The sequence below is a fragment of the Helianthus annuus genome, chromosome 6 (assembly GCF_002127325.2).
Source record: "Helianthus annuus cultivar XRQ/B chromosome 6, HanXRQr2.0-SUNRISE, whole genome shotgun sequence".
In the NCBI taxonomy this organism is placed as follows: domain Eukaryota; kingdom Viridiplantae; phylum Streptophyta; class Magnoliopsida; order Asterales; family Asteraceae; genus Helianthus; species Helianthus annuus.
The window spans coordinates 97197514-97215194 of record NC_035438.2 but is presented as its reverse complement, the minus strand read 5'-3'; the positions used below and the strand labels follow the sequence as shown (position 1 = coordinate 97215194).

Sequence of the window (17681 nt, the reverse complement as noted above, 5' to 3'; positions counted from 1 at the left end):
TTTATAATCTAATCCAAAAGTTAATATATAATATGGTCAAATAAAGTCTATTATTTAACGTTTAACATGTTAATTTATTTTTATTAATATTTTGAGCCCGCATTGACTCTATTTCTTTCTTCCTGCTACACAAGTCCCTCAAACCCTATCAAATCCGTACTCACACAAACGTTATTATAAGTTTTTTAACGCTAATCTGAAATTCAGTATATAATATGGTCAAATAAAGTTGAACCAAATCTAACTGATCAATACAAACTCTAATTTAACATGTTAAATTTATTTATTTAAATATTTTGAGTATGCATAGACCCTGTTTCCTTCTTCTGGCTACAAATGCTCTACCCTCCTAAATCTATCCTCACACAAAACTTTATTTTAACTTTTTTAACTTAAATACGAAATTCAATATATAATGCAGTCAAATATTGTCTTTCATTTAACATTTAACATGTTAAATTTATTTACTTAAATTCCCTAGAACCTTGCGTCGGTACGATCGAACAGTGGAGGAGCTAGGGTTACGACTTAGGCTTTCTTAGCGGCGATGGTGGTGGCGTTGGTGGTGGTAGTTCTTCAGAGGAGGTAGGGTTTGCAACTGTGGATGGAGTAGTGTTTTTTATTCGCGAAGTTAATGAAATATAGTTGGACAAAAATGCCCTTGTTCCCCAGTTCCCCACTTTTTTAGTGTTCCACAATGAACCCTCCCCTATATATATATATATATATATATATATATATATATATATATATATATATATATATATATATATATAGGGGGAGGTTCATCTGAGAAGAATCTTCTTAAAAGAAGAAAAACTGAATTAATCTAGACCATATATTTTTTTGATCAATGGTTGTGAATCAAGATATCATTTTTGTCAACTTTTAATTAATAAATATTTTAAAGAGTTACTCAATTCTTATTAATTCAACCATAAATTTCTCCTTCACTATCATTAATGTATTGGCTCCTACACAAATTTTATTAGAAGTGACAATTATTTAAAAATTTTGTGTCCTACACATATTTTATTATGAGTCGCAAAATTATTTAAAAGTGTTTGAATCCTACACATTCTGTATCCTACACCAAAATATTGTTTTAATGGTGTAGGAAACGTTGAAAATGTAAGAGCATGTGCAGGATTGTTTTTATTGTGTAAAGTGCACAACTATTTTATAAGATAGTCTCATTAAATGATTAGTGTTCATTAATTTCAATAACTAAAATAAATAATAGACTAATTAAATGATTTGTTTAAATTACCTTTGTATCCTTTATTCTTTTTATTCTTAATTTTTAATTCTTCTCATTTGAATCTCCACTATATATATATATATATACATATATATAGTACAACTTGTCTAATGGCGTCAAGTTTGCAACTTCTTCCTATATGGGTCTTAATAAGTTATATTAGAACTGGAATGTGTAAGGGGCTGTTTGGTAGCCTCTTAATGATCATTCAGATGTTGTCTCTTAATGGTTTAAAACCTCTGAATGAATAAGAAGTTACCTTAAGTCTGAATGGTTAAGAGGTAACCTCTGAATGGTAAATCATCACATGTCACATTCTTCCACCTTCTCATTGGTAAAATTCTTAATGGTTCCATTAAGAGGTAGCCTCTTAATGACCATTCAGAGGCTACCAAACAGCCCCTAAGTTTGGATCAAATTGCAAGTTCAATCACCCTACAGAAAGTAGTTCACAAGTACTAGGCAATGAACTGAAGTGATTAAAAAAGACATTTTTTTTAATAGCCAAATCAACCTTTATTAAAACCACTCCCCAAACAGCAAAGGAAACATCAGCTTAACAAGAGGCTAAACTTACCTCACAAGAAAAAAGAAACAAACAAACCCCATATGTTGCAAGGTCCAACCCACAAAGAAAACCCCACCAAACATGACACACCCGACCTAGTAAACAAAACAGTAAGAAAAACCCAGCACTACAGCCCACTTATCCGAAATTGACCTTAGCAAAATTTTACAAGTTCTCTTGGTTTATACCTTTCACCTTGGATCTTTTAATCACCCACCACATAGTAGCTTCCTTGATATCGTCTACCATTTTTAGAGCAGCCACAGAGATATTATTAAACACTTTGTCGTTTCTCCCGAACCGAATTCTCCAAACCGTCATAAGACACACCGCATACGCCGCTTCTATCTTCTTTTTTGGCCCGTCCAGAGCAATCAAAAATCCAACTTTTGAATCAGAGAACTGCAATCACAATGAAGTAAACCTTGAGTAAAAAATACTATCAGTTCATTTTCAAATGGAGAGGGTATAATGGCATATGATACAACTTCACACAAAAGGTTGCTACGAATTATGATATACCAAAAGTCCTACATGAAAGTGATTTAGATAATTCCAAAAGGTCCACCATGTAGTATACTTTTGACCAATTTTGAGGTTTAAATAATCACTCAACTTTCCCTTAAGAAAAATTTGCCACTAGTTTAACTAAAGTATAAAAAAACATCCTTACACTATAAACCTCAATTCTAACAAATTCATCAACAAAATCCTATACAACTAACTAAATCTCCCAATTCCCCAATGAAAAATCTGCAACTAAATGCACCCATGAAGGTCAACACACCTACCAATCTCATAAACTACAATAAAAATATCAAACAGGATATTCATACTTGTCAACATTGTGCAGACGTGGAGGATCATGACAGTCTTCATACGAGTTATACAACATGGCAAGTTACTATATACGAAATGGTTTTGTCCGGCTCTGAGTCGAGTATGCCATTTAAAACCTGCAAGCCATATAAACGAAAACCTTACCTGACAAATATATTTTCTTTACACTTAAACAAGTTTTGCAACTTGCAAGTGTTACCGGCTATGTAGGCGAAATGTAAGTGACTTCTTTGTCCCCAAATAGCCTTCGATAGCGGAGGAAGTGCAGATTCAGTGTCATGTAATTTTTCTAATGAATTATGGCTTCCAGAAGATGTAATCAACACTTGCTCCTGTAATCCACGAAAACTTCAGCTGCAAATATATACATGCAAAATACTTCATCTCAGTCCCCAAAAGCTATATTAGATACAAACCGTAAGCAATTAATAAAAACCTAAACCCTAAATCCACCAGCCCTGAGTCTCCACTACCGCAATCCCACCCTGTTCACTTCTCGCAACCACCTCGAACCCTACTGACAACTTCACAGCCTCATCACCATGACTCATCCAAACCATCTGCTTATCACCAACCTTTATACCCCCAAACAAGCCACCATGATCTTTAACAACCTCAACCACCAACCTCAACATTTTAATTACAAGTAAACTGTTTTTTACATGTTAAACCTTGTAGAAAATCTGGTAAAAGAAACTCTTATTGAGACAGTTTGTAATGATATTTATACATAAATTTACATAATTCTACATGTAAAGAAACTCATTTGTAACTAATTTTACAAGTAAAACATTAAATTTGCAGATATTAATAAAACAATTTTCTTCTATCAGCTACTAATTGAGTAATTAACGAAAAAATTTATTGTAGTTCTTAAATCTGGCCACTGGCCTGAGCAGGGAAGAAGAAAGCAGCGGTAAGCTTATAATTGGCGAATAATGTGCCATCAGTCAGAAACATTCTGCCTAAATATATGAATTTAAGTTTAGGGTTTATAACAGTTACCGAAGAAGATAACGAATTTAGGTTTAGGTTTTAAGTTAGCGATAGAGGAATCCGAGTGTTTGTCGCCGGTAAGTCCCATCCGCCGGAGCAACCGCAACCGGCCCTCCTTCACTGATTAAGGTAGTGAGATCCAGACCTCGTAGTTGCCGGAAACCTAGGGATCGATAACGGATTACTACTGCTGCAATTGAGATCTCTTACATACACGTCGCTATCATCTTGATCATCCGAACATGAAGATGATGAACATCGATGTGAATCGACGGGCCCGGGTGGTGCCGGTGGTAGTTTACGGCAGCCGGAGAATGAAAGTCTGCATATGCTCTCGTTCCACAGAAAGATCAAGCAGACCGGCTAAAAAGTTTTGAAATATAATTGGACAAAAATGCCCTTGTTCCCTAGTTCCCCACTTTTTTAGTGTTCCCCAATGAACCCTCCCCTATATATATATATATATATATATATATATATATATATATATATATATATATATATATAGGGGCTGGTTAACATACAAATGCGCTTATCGTACATTACGTACGCTACAATCTCAGCCGTCAGATCATCTTCCCACATTGAAAATCGCATGTTGTTTTTTTGTAACAATTTCGCATGTTGGTTTTTTAACATGCGATTTCTTCAAAATTACCACATGCGAAATTGTTACAAAAACCAACATGCTATTTCATCAAAATTATCACATGCGAAATTGAATTACCACATGCGAAATTGTTACAAAAAAACAACCTGCTATTTCATCAAAATTATCACATGCGAAACTGAATTACCACATGCGAAATTGTTACAAAAAAACAACCTTCTATTTCATCAAAATTATCACATGCGAAATTGAATTAACACATGCGAATTTGTTACAAAAAAACACCTGTTATTTCATCAAAATTTATCACATGCGAAATTATTACAAAAAAAAAACAACATGCGATTTTCATTGCGGGAAGATGATCTGACGGCTGAGATTGTAGCGTACGTAATGTACGATAAGGGAATTTGTACAGTACCCTTTACCTATATATATACAACAACAACAACCATACCCAGTAAATCCCACAAATAGCGATGCTACTCATAGGGTCTGGGGAGGGTGGGATGTAGACAGACCTTGCCTCTATCCCTGGGGGAGAGGCTGCTTCCAGAAGAGACCCCCGACTCCAAAACGAACAGCAAACCAACACATCAAGTCAAAGAATATAGAAAAAAAGTCACCTACACCAAGCTAGTGATCAGATTGACACAGTATAATGTAAATCGTGTATAATAGCATAGAACATCATTCAGGCATGTACACAAGAAGTCAATCACCGGTTAAGTCATTTAAAGAATAAGAAAAACTTAAGTCCTAAAATACACCTAAGACCTTCCTGCAATATCCTCTAGAAGTCCTTAACCCTAATCCTACGCCTCCACGAAGTCCTATCTTGGACCATGTCCTCAGAAAGATGCGACTCTAGTAAATCATGCCTAATATGCTCTTCTCATGTCAGTTTGGGTCGGCCTCTTCCTCTCCTCCCCTCCACAGTAAGAGTTTCCACTACTCTAACTGGTGCTGTCGTTTGCCTCCGCTTCACATGTATATAGGGTTCTAGAGTGAACACTAATGTATTTGTGAATTGAGTGAACAAATCTTGGCCATTGATTTACACACGTGGATGGCTAGGATTTAATCACCAAATCGTAAAATACAGTAGTGTATTTCATCATTAAATCCTGGCCATTGATCTACACACATGTATGGCCAGGATTAGTTCGCTCAGTTCGCAAACTACACTAGTGTTCGCAAACTATATATATATATATATACTAGTGGGAAACCCGCGCGTTGCAACGGAGCCGACAATATGGGCCGAAAACATAATTTAAACCTAAAACATTAAAAAATCATATATACGTCGTGTATGTATATATAATAGTTGGAACGCCCGCGCGTTGCGGCGGGTATCCCGACTAATATATTTCACAGAAAATTATAGTGTCACTAAAACTCGCTTCTTGTTTCCGACATACGTTCCAACCACCTTAAGCCGTTTCAAGATCGAGCCAGCTTCTCAAGACAACCACCTTAAGCCGTTTCAAGAAAATTATAGTGTCACTAAAACTCGCTTCTTGTTTCCGACATATGTTCCAGCTACCTTAAGCCGTTTCATCTATGCTCAGAACAAATCTTTATCCACAATATTCAACCAAATCAAGTCAAATTCATCATATACAAAGAAAATCCAACAAACTGTGAATGAATATTACATCTCATAATAATAGGCTTTTGTATCTATATAACAAAACAGTTCCCCAGAATCCCAAGGTGTCTATTAAAAACACAACTAATACTTAAGTTTTTCGCCCATTTTTAGTACCTTAAAAGCATTAAACTTGCTGCTTTCTTCAACATTTACAGCAAATCACTCATCAAGCTCCCATTTGCCTCTTTAATTTCACAATTATACTTGAGAATTTTGGGTATTGTTTCCATAGAGTCATCTTCCTCGCTTAATTAAATAACTATTCTTGAATAGCATCATGAGCAACCCTGTTACCGAAACAACATCCGCCATAGCTAAAAGTTGAAAATTTTAATTTCACTAATTAAGTTATAAGATAGAAATAAAATAATACGTTCTAATAATTTTCTTGTGCAGCTATGATCATTTAACAAATTTAAGGTTATATTGTTCTCTACCCCAATAAACAGTGTGAGTTGGCAATGTCGCTTCAGTTTAACTAATCTTTATGCGGAATTTATATGAGCGCCTTGATAAATGACCCGTTATTAAAACTATGAAGCAACTAACCAACTGGGAAAGTAAATGATGAGTTATCAAACGTCTTAATAAAACTGACCCGTTTGAAAAGTTAGAAAAACTGACCCGTTTAATTAAACTGATCGTTGGCTTTCATAAAAATGACCACAACTTAATAAAACTGACTCGCTTGACCTGTTTTTGTTCATTTTGAAAGTGTAGACTCAATATTTAACCTTCCCAAAACTGATTGAGACGTGGCTGGTGAAGAGGTTTTTAGAAAGGCTTTTAGGTATGAGTATAAACGTATCACGTACAACAACAGCAAGAATCTTCGAAAATATGCATATTTCAAAAATAAAAATAAAAAAGACCTGCAGAATGAAGCATATTTAAGATTTTTCACTGGGTTGAAGACTTCAAAGTAAACTGAAAATGATTACCTTTCCTCAAATGAACAAAACGACATAAAAACACCAAATTCAAAAGGCCTAAAAGAACAACCGTGTGCCAAAAATGGGAGACGTCTGGTGAAATAAATGTCAAGATCTCTCAAATTAGATTAAAAAATAAGAAAATAACTTATTTGTGCTCTTTTATAATCAAACTTTTGCCAGCCGTTATCAATTGATTATCCAAAATTGAATACTTGCGACCAGGTACCATGATAATCTGTTTCAAAATAACATCAAAACACCCCCGTAAAAGGAGGAAAAAATTTATAAAAAGATACCTTCATCGTTGACAATAGACGTGTCCTCCATCGGCTCAGTCGGAGCTCCAATAGACTGCCGTCCTGAAGGCCCTGGCCTCTGGTTCAACTCTGTAGGTGTTTGTGTCAGGTTGTTCTCTAGGTGTTCATGGTGCAGAATGCCCTTTAGCAACTTGCAACTTCTAGGAAAAACAATGATAATGACAAAACAAATTTTAAGAACAATTACATACGTGAGATGCGTAGGCGTAAACTACAACATACAGAAATGAAGTACATACAAGGCGTAAACTTGCATAAAACCATAAAATTATTAAATGCCCAAAATTATAAAAAGACCAAAATGCCCCTCAACGAAACTGCTTTGGTATGTTTTCATCCATCCAAAGTTATTAGTTTGACCACAATAACATAATTTTTGGTTAATTTACAACTCTAAATGTAACAAAAGCTTTAAACTTGGTTACATTTTACCATTTACAATTTTGGAAAGTCTTTTTCAATGGAACCAGCGTGATCGAAACCACATGATGCTTGAAGTATCTCACTGGCCTTAGTGAACTTACTGAATACTTAATAGCATGATTAGCACAAATTAATCTTTAAACAAACTAACTTACGGTAAAAAAACACTTACTTTTCCGTGATCAACATGACCCATGATAGTGAGAACAGGTGGTCGATGTTGTAAATTATTAAGATCGTCTTCATCCAAAATCTCTTTCTTTTTCGCCATTTCCTCTATTTTAGCCGGACCCACATTAATAACTTCTACATCATACTCTCTACATATCATCTTCACCATTTCTTTATCCAATTTTTGCACCCCGTTAGGCTTAATACCCTTTGCGTAAAGATGGCCGAGAATCTCACCTTCACTAACCGCCAGATTAGATTATACGCTAATTCATCGATTAACATACCATTTCATCAACTTCCATGAGTTCAACTTTAACGGGCTCAGCCTCACGCGCTAACCGCATTCTAACCGCTTTCCTACTCGCTTTACTCCACTTTCTACCCTTTTTTGCACCCGGGATCGCAACGTTAAGCTCGGACGTCTCGTCATCGTGAATTTCATTGTCGTCGTCTTTAGCTTTCGGCCTACGCGCCGCTGCACCGCTTTTCTTTACCAAATTGTCTTTAAATTTTCCAGGAGTGGGGGCCTTTCCGGGTTAAGGTGGTGCCAAAACCGCTTGAGCGATCATAGGGTCAACCGCTGGCCTTTTAGATGCGAATTTATCAATCAGAATTGGCCTTCTTCTCTCTTTCGTTTTTGTACCCGAATCGTCTTCGTCGGTAACAGTGGGCTTTGATCCACAAAACAACATAAATAATCATCAAATTCACCGATGAACTGAAGTACTTAATAAATAAAGGGAAAATCATCAAAAGATGTCGAGCTCCTGTGCGAATTGATTTTGAAGATCATCAGCGGGCCCATTTGAATCTATAAATCCTGACAATTCCGATACAACGTGGTGTAATGCATAAATCACCATTTTCCCAATCTATACAACAAAAAAAGCGAGAGGTAAAGAAAAACATGCACCCGGCCTCCAGTTTCTTGATTTGATTAATGAGAAAATTATGTGCAGAAATTTAAAAAAATTTACGTTTAATTTTTGTTGTTTGGCCCTGTGATTGTTGGGAAGCATACAGAGTTCTGTAAGCGGATGCATTCGCCAAGACTTTCAGGTGAAATAAAGTTGAGTTCAACCTTGGTGCATGACTGTAAAAGGAGGAAATTATATTAGCAAACAAATAATGTTTGAAATACACCAGTGATATCTATACGCTGACCTTCAAGTTTCTAACTTGGTAAGGACAACCAGCTAGTATAAAAACCGCATCACTGAGTTTTTGTTTGAAGGTCCATGGTTCGATTCCTAATCAGCATAAAAAGGATTGATGAATTTGTTACATTACAAGCAATCAAAAACAAGCTTGTTAAAGAAATACCAAATTCCTATTTAAGCTTCCTTTTATGTTCAACATTCAGGTAAAAAGTCCGGTCATGTATAGGGTGAAAAACCTGTAGCGTCACATAAGCTTTTGAACAAATGCATTCCAGTTAATCTAGCAAATTACTACACAAATGATAATGAGTAGATTCGGTGTATGTTTCACCTCTAACAGGTCAAATGGGTAAAAAAAGACAAGTTAAAGAGGAAAAAGCCCAAACGGATTAAACGGGTCAAAATTTTCCCAAAGTGTATTTCTATTTCTAATGCATTAAACCACTTAAATCATTTTATTTCTAACTGTAGGTTATCATTGACATAATAAAACTTTTGTAATCATATACGACATACTAAGTGCCTATAAGAAGAATTAATTTGGACTGGACAGACTATTTCAGGCCAACCACACCCATTTTAACTGATAGAAAAAGCTTACTCATGTTGACCCAAACATGTTATTCAACCAGCCCGACCTACCTATTTCGTCACCTCTAAAACATAGATACAATGGTTCACCCAACAGGCTTGCATCGACAGTAAAGCAGATCTAAAAACATACAAAGGAAAAATAAGACTCCAATTCAGATGACTAAATGATCTCCTATGTTGAACTCACATATCTTCTGGACCCAAATCAGTATCATCAATATTTGTTATGATAACAAGCGACAATGAATCTTGTTGTTGTGTAGAATTACCTGCTCAACTGAAAGACAATCTGATAGGCGACCGACCGGCTATTCGAAACCGCTAGCCGTAGGTACAATCTAACCAAAACCCGCGTTCCAATAGTCGGTCAAAATGGGTGAGTCGGGTTAGGATGGATGCGCACAAATCATGTTGAGTACCCATGCAAACACCCAAGCTCACATGTTAGGCTAGCTTACTTTAATTTTCTAGTATTTTATTTTCTTTTCAATGCATTTCATGTACGTCAGTTATTTTCATTTGAAAAGTGTTTAGTTACTAGCTTTAATATAGGAACATGGGTTGTTAGTTATTTTTATCTTTCCTATATGTAATCGTATTTGCTAAAAGAAGAGGCAGTTTTTTTGGAGTTTATGAAAAAGTTTCTTTGGTTAATTTTCTCATTGGATTATGAGTTGATTAATTATTTCCATGCTAGTTCAAGTTTGGCAACTTGGATGGTGTTCTTGGAGCCTAGATTAGAATCAAGTGGTGTATCTGTATCTTGATTCTCGTTTAGTTTGCCCTAATCGATTTCTTGTGTGGTGTGTCTGTATCACAAGAGACCGTTAGATCTATCCGTTTTGTTTAGAGTTTTAATTTCATAGCCGTTACCGAACCGTTTTTGCTATCATTTGGTATCAGAGCCGAACGATTAATCGTCGACTCTATTTCCGGTTTACCTTCTTGCAAACGCACAAAAAAAAAAAAAAAAAAAAAAACCTTCAAAAAAAAAAATCTCTACTTTTGAGTCCTTATCATTTCTACAAATCAGTTTGTATGGACGCAAGAAAAGGCAGGGAACATGATTTGCAGGCTAGAGTTGAGGCCATAGTACAACAAAATCAAGAATGGAAACAACAACTGCAGTATATGGAACATCAGATAAAGGAACTCAGACATCATATTCTTGGGGATGAACGCTCTAAATTCAGAACTGAAAAGCCGAGAAGAAAGCTTCCCAAATATGTATTTACTTATCTTGCCATGTTAAAGAAAAGAACCACACCCACACACAAAGCTCCGGTTGAGATTGTCGTATCCTCCACTTTTTATGATACGAATGAAATTCCGAAAGAAGAGGTAGCACTGGATCAAGATAAGGAACTCATTGAATCCGAACAAGACAAGGGACCCCGATATGACAAAGACGAAGTTGAGCCCGGCGAAGAAGGGTATTTATTTGTGCCAGAATCTCTTGGTGGAACTACCGTTCATACGGAAGAACCTGTTGTTTATGATACCGGTTCAAATTTACCGATGATTAATGGAGACAGAAGTGAAGGAACCCAAAATGCAGTAAACACAAGTGTGGATGTGGATGGTAAGGGCAAGAAAGATGAAGGTCTCGAGTATGGGATTAATAATCAAAAAGAGAGTAAAATTTTTCAGAAGAAACAAGAGGATGCGGTTACTTGTGAGGAAATTGGTGGACCAGAATATGTGAAAGATATTTTAAGAGATAAATTGGTGATACTACCCTTTCACGGTTCCAAGCTATTTTGTAAAGTTCAATTAACCAAGTTCAAGCTGATGTTGTTGGTTGAAACATACCATTGGTCCATTTCACTACTTGAATACTACATGCATGATCTTCCACAAGAAATACCCCCTAAACCACCACCGATGCGAGATGCAACATTTTGGTGCGGTTGCGATTGGCCCAAGTTTGAGGACAAACTTTTTCGAAGACCGAGAGAATGATAGGCGACCGACCGGCTATTCGAAACCGCTAGCCGTAGGTACAATCTAACCAAAACCCGCGTTCCAATAGTCGGTCAAAATGGGTGAGTCGGGTTAGGATGGATGCGCACAAATCATGTTGAGTACCCATGCAAACACCCAAGCTCACATGTTAGGCTAGCTTACTTTAATTTTCTAGTATTTTATTTTCTTTTCAATGCATTTCATGTACGTCAGTTATTTTCATTTGAAAAGTGTTTAGTTACTAGCTTTAATATAGGAACATGGGTTGTTAGTTATTTTTATCTTTCCTATATGTAATCGTATTTGCTAAAAGAAGAGGCAGTTTTTTTGGAGTTTATGAAAAAGTTTCTTTGGTTAATTTTCTCATTGGATTATGAGTTGATTAATTATTTCCATGCTAGTTCAAGTTTGGCAACTTGGATGGTGTTCTTGGAGCCTAGATTAGAATCAAGTGGTGTATCTGTATCTTGATTCTCGTTTAGTTTGCCCTAATCGATTTCTTGTGTGGTGTGTCTGTATCACAAGAGACCGTTAGATCTATCCGTTTTGTTTAGAGTTTTAATTTCATAGCCGTTACCGAACCGTTTTTGCTATCACAATCAGTATGCCTAAACTCTGCTGTGTGATTTCTTAAATATTCCTCTAATTTAGCTACATCTTGCCTATGAAAAAGATGTTTTAGCATCATTCTTCATGCAAATCTAAGTAGTTGACTTTGACCCGTTAAAATGAATGGGTCGATTTGGGTTGTTTTAAGTATCAAACGGGTTTAAAGAGTTAAAATTATATAATTTAGGAAAAAATAGAACATGTCACCCGTCTAGTGAGTGTTTGGCTTAGCCTATTAAAAGGTGTGTTGGCAAAAATATGCTTGAGAAAAAGGGCAAGCTAAACATATTGTAAGTCCCTCTTAATTAAGCTAACCCAAATACTTTCTATAAATAATCTTTTTTTATGGTGTTCATCATTTGGCATATATTATATAAGAAAAATTATTATTCCTTTGATAATAAGTTACGAACCACTATAATAAAATTATTAGAATCCAAATAATTTGAAGATTACAAAATTACTCTATGTGCATCAAACTGAGGTATGAGAATACCAGCTTTGACTTTCTGAAAGTCACAAAAAGGCATGACTTCTATGTTCCATGTTCCTGTAGTCTTCTTATATGCACAAAAATTAGCAACTAAACTACAAAGAACAAAGCTGATACAAAAACAACAAAAGTAGAAATCTTGATGTAAAATAAACAATCATCAAAACCTACCAAAATTCAATATCAGTTAATCCAAGTGTGAATAAAAAATTAGTCCGGCATTTCATCGAGCAACTTGTATGCATAACTCAAAAACTATATAGAAATGTGAAATATGACTTCGTGCCACCCGATAATCACAACATTAGTCAAGAAATCATGGTGAATCAAAGAAATCATGATAGATCACACCTGTTTTTGAAGAACCACAGCTAACATCACTTAAAAATATGTTTTTTAACTTGAAAAACTAAAAAAGAATGGAACTTTACCAATAATCTGATTGGGATCTTTGAAGGGGTTGTTGATTGCCGTGGAAACCTGGACCTGCAAGGGGGATTTGGACCTGCAAGGGGGATTTGAGAGGACGATTTAATGAGGGTTATGTAGGCTCTTCAGTCGTGATTTAACACTCTTCCGATTGATTGTGAGGGACGTCTAGGTTTCCTGAGGGCAAAGAAGTAATGGATTTGGGGGTTATGAGTATGGGGTTTAGGTGGAATTTACTATTATACCCTTATAGTGTTTTAAAATTTTATATTCTTTACAATTTTACCCTCATAAAACAAGCATTCAATGATTGTACATATTGCATAAAATGATGGACGCCATGTAAAATTACATGTGTGTACATCACTTCTTCTTTTTATAATAGTATAGATATATAGGCAAAGTGTAGGATACAAATCCCCTAATCGTACATTACATACGCGATTGTAGTGGCCGTACACGTGTCCTGATTTGTTTTTCTTTGAGAAGGATAAATCAGACAATTAATTCAATCATCTTTTGAGGGCAAATTTGCCTCTTCATTCAATCAGCGAGAAGTTCGTTACACCAATATCCCGGTAATTATTATTCGAATCAGTTTTAAATTTTTCATAATTCTCAAATTGCAGTTTTCGTTTTTCTGCATTAGGGTTTGATTCAATTGTTTTTTTTCGATGGATCCACAGAGCAGCACCAGACGAAACACAGATCTTGATTTTGAAGAAGCTCGACCGATCGGTGATCATGCTTAATTATCTGCGTTTCAGAGAGTTTCGATTGAGGATGTTTTAAATCCGCAACCTGTAAATCCAAATCCAAATGCAAGTACAAGTGGTGTAAACGAGTGTTCTAATGGTAATTATGTTAATTCAGATATTTAAATTGTTCGTAGACTTGTTTTGTTTAATCGTAGCAATGATTTTGCATTGTTGTATCTGTTTTTGAAGTTTGAATTTTGAGTATATTTTGGTATGAAAGCAACATGTATAAGTTCGCATGTTATGAGTCTTTCAATTCGCATGTGATGTTTATTCTAAATGCGGATTTTCGCATGTTATGGTATAATAAATTGCATGTGTAAAACATATTCATCAAAATCATCATTTTCGCATGTTATGGTTCATACAATTTGCACGTGTTGTTGTTCTTACGATGAAATTATGCAGTTATCAATATATCGCATGTAAGGAGTCCGATAATTCGCATGTGTTTTTTTATTTGATTTATGTAGATGAAAGGGTTTACACTCCGGAGGTTGAAGCATCAGCTACACCTGTGGTTGGAATGCAATTTACCTCTATTGATCAAGCATATGCGTTTTACAAATCATATGCTAAGTTAGCTGGTTTTTCTACTCGGAAGGGTGGTGAAGTACACAGTGGTGGTATAATCAAAACTAAGTATTTTGTTTGTTCTAAAGAGGGTCATAAGCCATTGTGTATTGAAGATCGTTATTCGAAGTCAAAAAAGCAATTCAAATCAAGGAACAGGGGGACCATTAGAACTGGATTATGATTTGCACGGTGGATGGTAGATTATATATAGTAAAGAGATTTGTTGATAGCCATAATCATAAGTTTGTATGTCCACATGATATTCATATGCTGTGAGCGTACAGACAATTGTCAGATGTCCAGGAGGAGATGATATGGGAACTAGACACTTTAAACCTTGGTCCTGTCAAAGCTTTCCATATAATGAGGAAACGTTACGGTGGTTTCGAGAACGTTGGCGCCACGGTTGATGATTGCAAAAATTTTAGGAATCGAATTAACAGCTATATAGGAGAATATGATGCTGACATGGTGATTAATAGGATAACCGACAAAAAAAACAGTATTTAGTTTATTATTCGTTTGAATATTCTGTTGATGATGACAAACGGTTAACTGGTTTGTTCTGGGCTGATGGGTTATGCAAGCGTAACTTTATGGAGTTCGGGGATGTGATATCGTTCGATGCAACTTTCAAGACAAACAGGTAAGTGTTAAATAAAATGTTTTTTATTTATTTTTGCATATTATATGATTTTCCTAAACTTGCAATATCGCATGTTATTATATATTGAACAGTAGGTGTTAATATATCGCATGCTATACTGTATATTTTCGCATGTGATATCTGTCTATTTCGCATGTTTTAAACGTGTACTTCGCATGTGTTTGTTCAGGTACAAGATGGCGTTTGTTCCGTTCACTGGCATTGACAACCACTGTCGAAATGTAACCCTTGGAGCTGGGTTGTAGGCATCGGAGAGCATTGAATCCTATAAATGGCTTCTGAATTCATTCATAAAGTTATTTGGTCGGCAGCCAAAGGTTGTAGTGACGGACCAAGACCCTGCTATGAAACAGGCTATTGAGGAGGTTTTTCCTACCAGCAGACACAGATTGTGCATGTGACACATAATGAAAAAAGTGGCAGATAAGGTATAGCATGCTATATTGTCTTTCGTTAGCCTTTTTATAATATAGATTTTGTTATAGGATGATATAAAAAGCATTTATCGGTATAGGTTGGACACGAGTTGTGCAATAATGATAAGTTTTAAAAGGAGGATGTGCGACATTGTATAGACTGATTCCATTGAGCCTGAAGAATTCGAGAGACAGTGGAAGTTGGTGATGATTGAGTACGGTCTCACTGAAAACAAATGGATTGATGATATGTTTTCGATGAGATACATGTGGATTCCGGCTTTTTACCGGCATGAGCCCATGTCTGGACTCATGCAAACAACTTCGAGATCAGAGAGCGAGAATCATTTTTTTGCCAGGTGGCAAATTCACAACCCACTCTTGTAGAGTTTATGAATCATTTTGACGGTGCAATGGATATCCAAAGATTCAATCATAGAAAGAATGATCATATTTCGAGATATACTGAGCCTAATGATTGGAGCCAAACTACTTTGGAAAAAGATGCTGCTAAGATATACACCAGGTCTGTATTCTTTGATTAAAAAATAGAGATATATGGAACTATTACCGAATGTGACACTTCGGATTTTCCCGGGAAACCTTCTTAATGTAACATTTCGTGTACGTATATTATTAAATGAAATCTATGAATTATCTGTTATTACGTGTTGTATGTGTGTATATTATATGTGAGTTACAAATGAGCCGAGACCCCAAGGACCCGACTCGAGACCACTCCCGGTCTCGAGTCAACAGTGAACGGTTGGGCCGGTTGGGCCGCAACCTCCCCTTAGCCCACTCGGAACCTTTAGGGTGCACCTTTTGGTTATATATAGCCCCAAACCCTCACACTTCCTCCTTTACACTCTCCCTCATTTCACTCTCACACTCCCTACCTCTCACTAAAACCCTAAAACCTTAGATCATCATCAACCTCCTCTCATCTCCTTCTTCTCGGATCAAATCGGTGACCACTAGGAGCTCTCGGATCAACTCTCACACACACCCGTTTAGAAGCTTCATACTCCCCTTGAACCTCGCCAACCGGTTAGTGCCTCTATGATGTTTTGTTGTTGATAAATGATAGCATGAATGATATGATTTAACTAGTGTAGTTGTAAGCTTGATGATGTTCTATATTTGAAATATGTGTGATGTGGATAATCGGCTTACATGTTTTAATTTCGGATATGTGTTAATGAGCTCATGATACCGTGTGGCTAAATGTGATTCAAACCATTGATTCTTGATGTTCATGAAAACCGGCTTGCATATGTGTAGCACCATGATAATCGGATTAGTGTAGAGTTGATTTTGAGATATTAGGTGATGACTTGAAACCATTTGATGGGCATGTTTCAATGTGTTGATTTGTTGTTCATGATTATGATTTGATTTATGCAAAAATCCGGAAATATGATGAACTAGTAGTTAACATGAATATGACTTGATGTTTATATGAAGAACAACTTGAAGATGCTATGAATATGTTATGAACATTTGAAATTGCCATGTTTGATCCATTTTGGTGCTTAGTTAGACAAGAAAACATGTTGGTGGAATGTTATTGGCTAGTACACCAAATCACGATTACACAATTCTATTGGTTAGTACATGTGACAGGTTCTAGAAGGATTTCTGTGCACGTAATTCACGGTTGCGAGTCGGAACCCTTGGTTGCGACTCGAGACCAAAGCATGATGAACCGAGACGGGCTTCAGGGACTCGAGACCGACTAGGTCTCGACTCGAGACAACGTGATCTTGACTCGAGATTCCTGAGATTGCGACTCGCAAGCAGCACACTCGAGACCAAAACATGATCCTTCGAGACCTCCCGGTTGCGACTCGAGACCGTGTATTCTCGAGTCGAGACCACCCTTGTCTCGACTGGGCTGCCTACGTGTTATTGGGCCACAACTTGTTGGGCTATCTGTTGACTGGACTGCATGTGTTCTTGTGACTGTTTGTTTGTGAAAATGCTAGGGCAGGCCCAATGACCCAACTGTTTGAATGTATGCAAGCTAAGTGTGTCTATACGTGTTTGCTATACGTGATTACTTGCACCCCAACTTGACCTATATTTGGTAACCATGCTAGGACGTGGTGACCAACGTGTTTGACCAAGTAAAATATCTACCGAGCAACCCAAGGTGAGTTCACAACCTAAAGCATGCGTTCCCGGTGGTTTGGGAAACGAAACTACAAACAACACTATTCCCTTATGAGGA

At 36.4% G+C, this 17681-nt stretch overlaps 2 long non-coding RNA genes across 9 annotated transcripts; both read right to left on the bottom strand.

Moving 5' to 3' along the window:
• Positions 1–1763: 1763 nt before the first annotated feature.
• LOC110864071 lies at positions 1764–3325 on the bottom strand. The gene is made up of 3 exons (XR_002549598.1): positions 2869–3325; positions 2666–2785; positions 1764–2231 (listed from the first exon to the last, which is right to left on the bottom strand). It is a non-coding gene; the product is annotated as an uncharacterized LOC110864071 (long non-coding RNA).
• Positions 3326–5870: 2545 nt separating this feature from the next.
• LOC110865653 lies at positions 5871–13228 on the bottom strand. Of its 8 annotated transcripts, XR_004861105.1 has the most exons (9): positions 13034–13228; positions 12774–12953; positions 12606–12666; positions 9105–9177; positions 8946–9031; positions 8759–8874; positions 7780–8653; positions 7164–7324; positions 5871–6219 (listed from the first exon to the last, which is right to left on the bottom strand). It is a non-coding gene; the product is annotated as an uncharacterized LOC110865653 (long non-coding RNA). The 8 variants fall into 8 exon arrangements; XR_004861108.1 differs by lacking the exon at positions 9105–9177 and having other exon boundaries at positions 13034–13227; XR_004861106.1 differs by lacking the exon at positions 12774–12953 and having other exon boundaries at positions 12606–12712; positions 13034–13226.
• Between the last annotated feature and the right edge of the window lie 4453 nt (positions 13229–17681).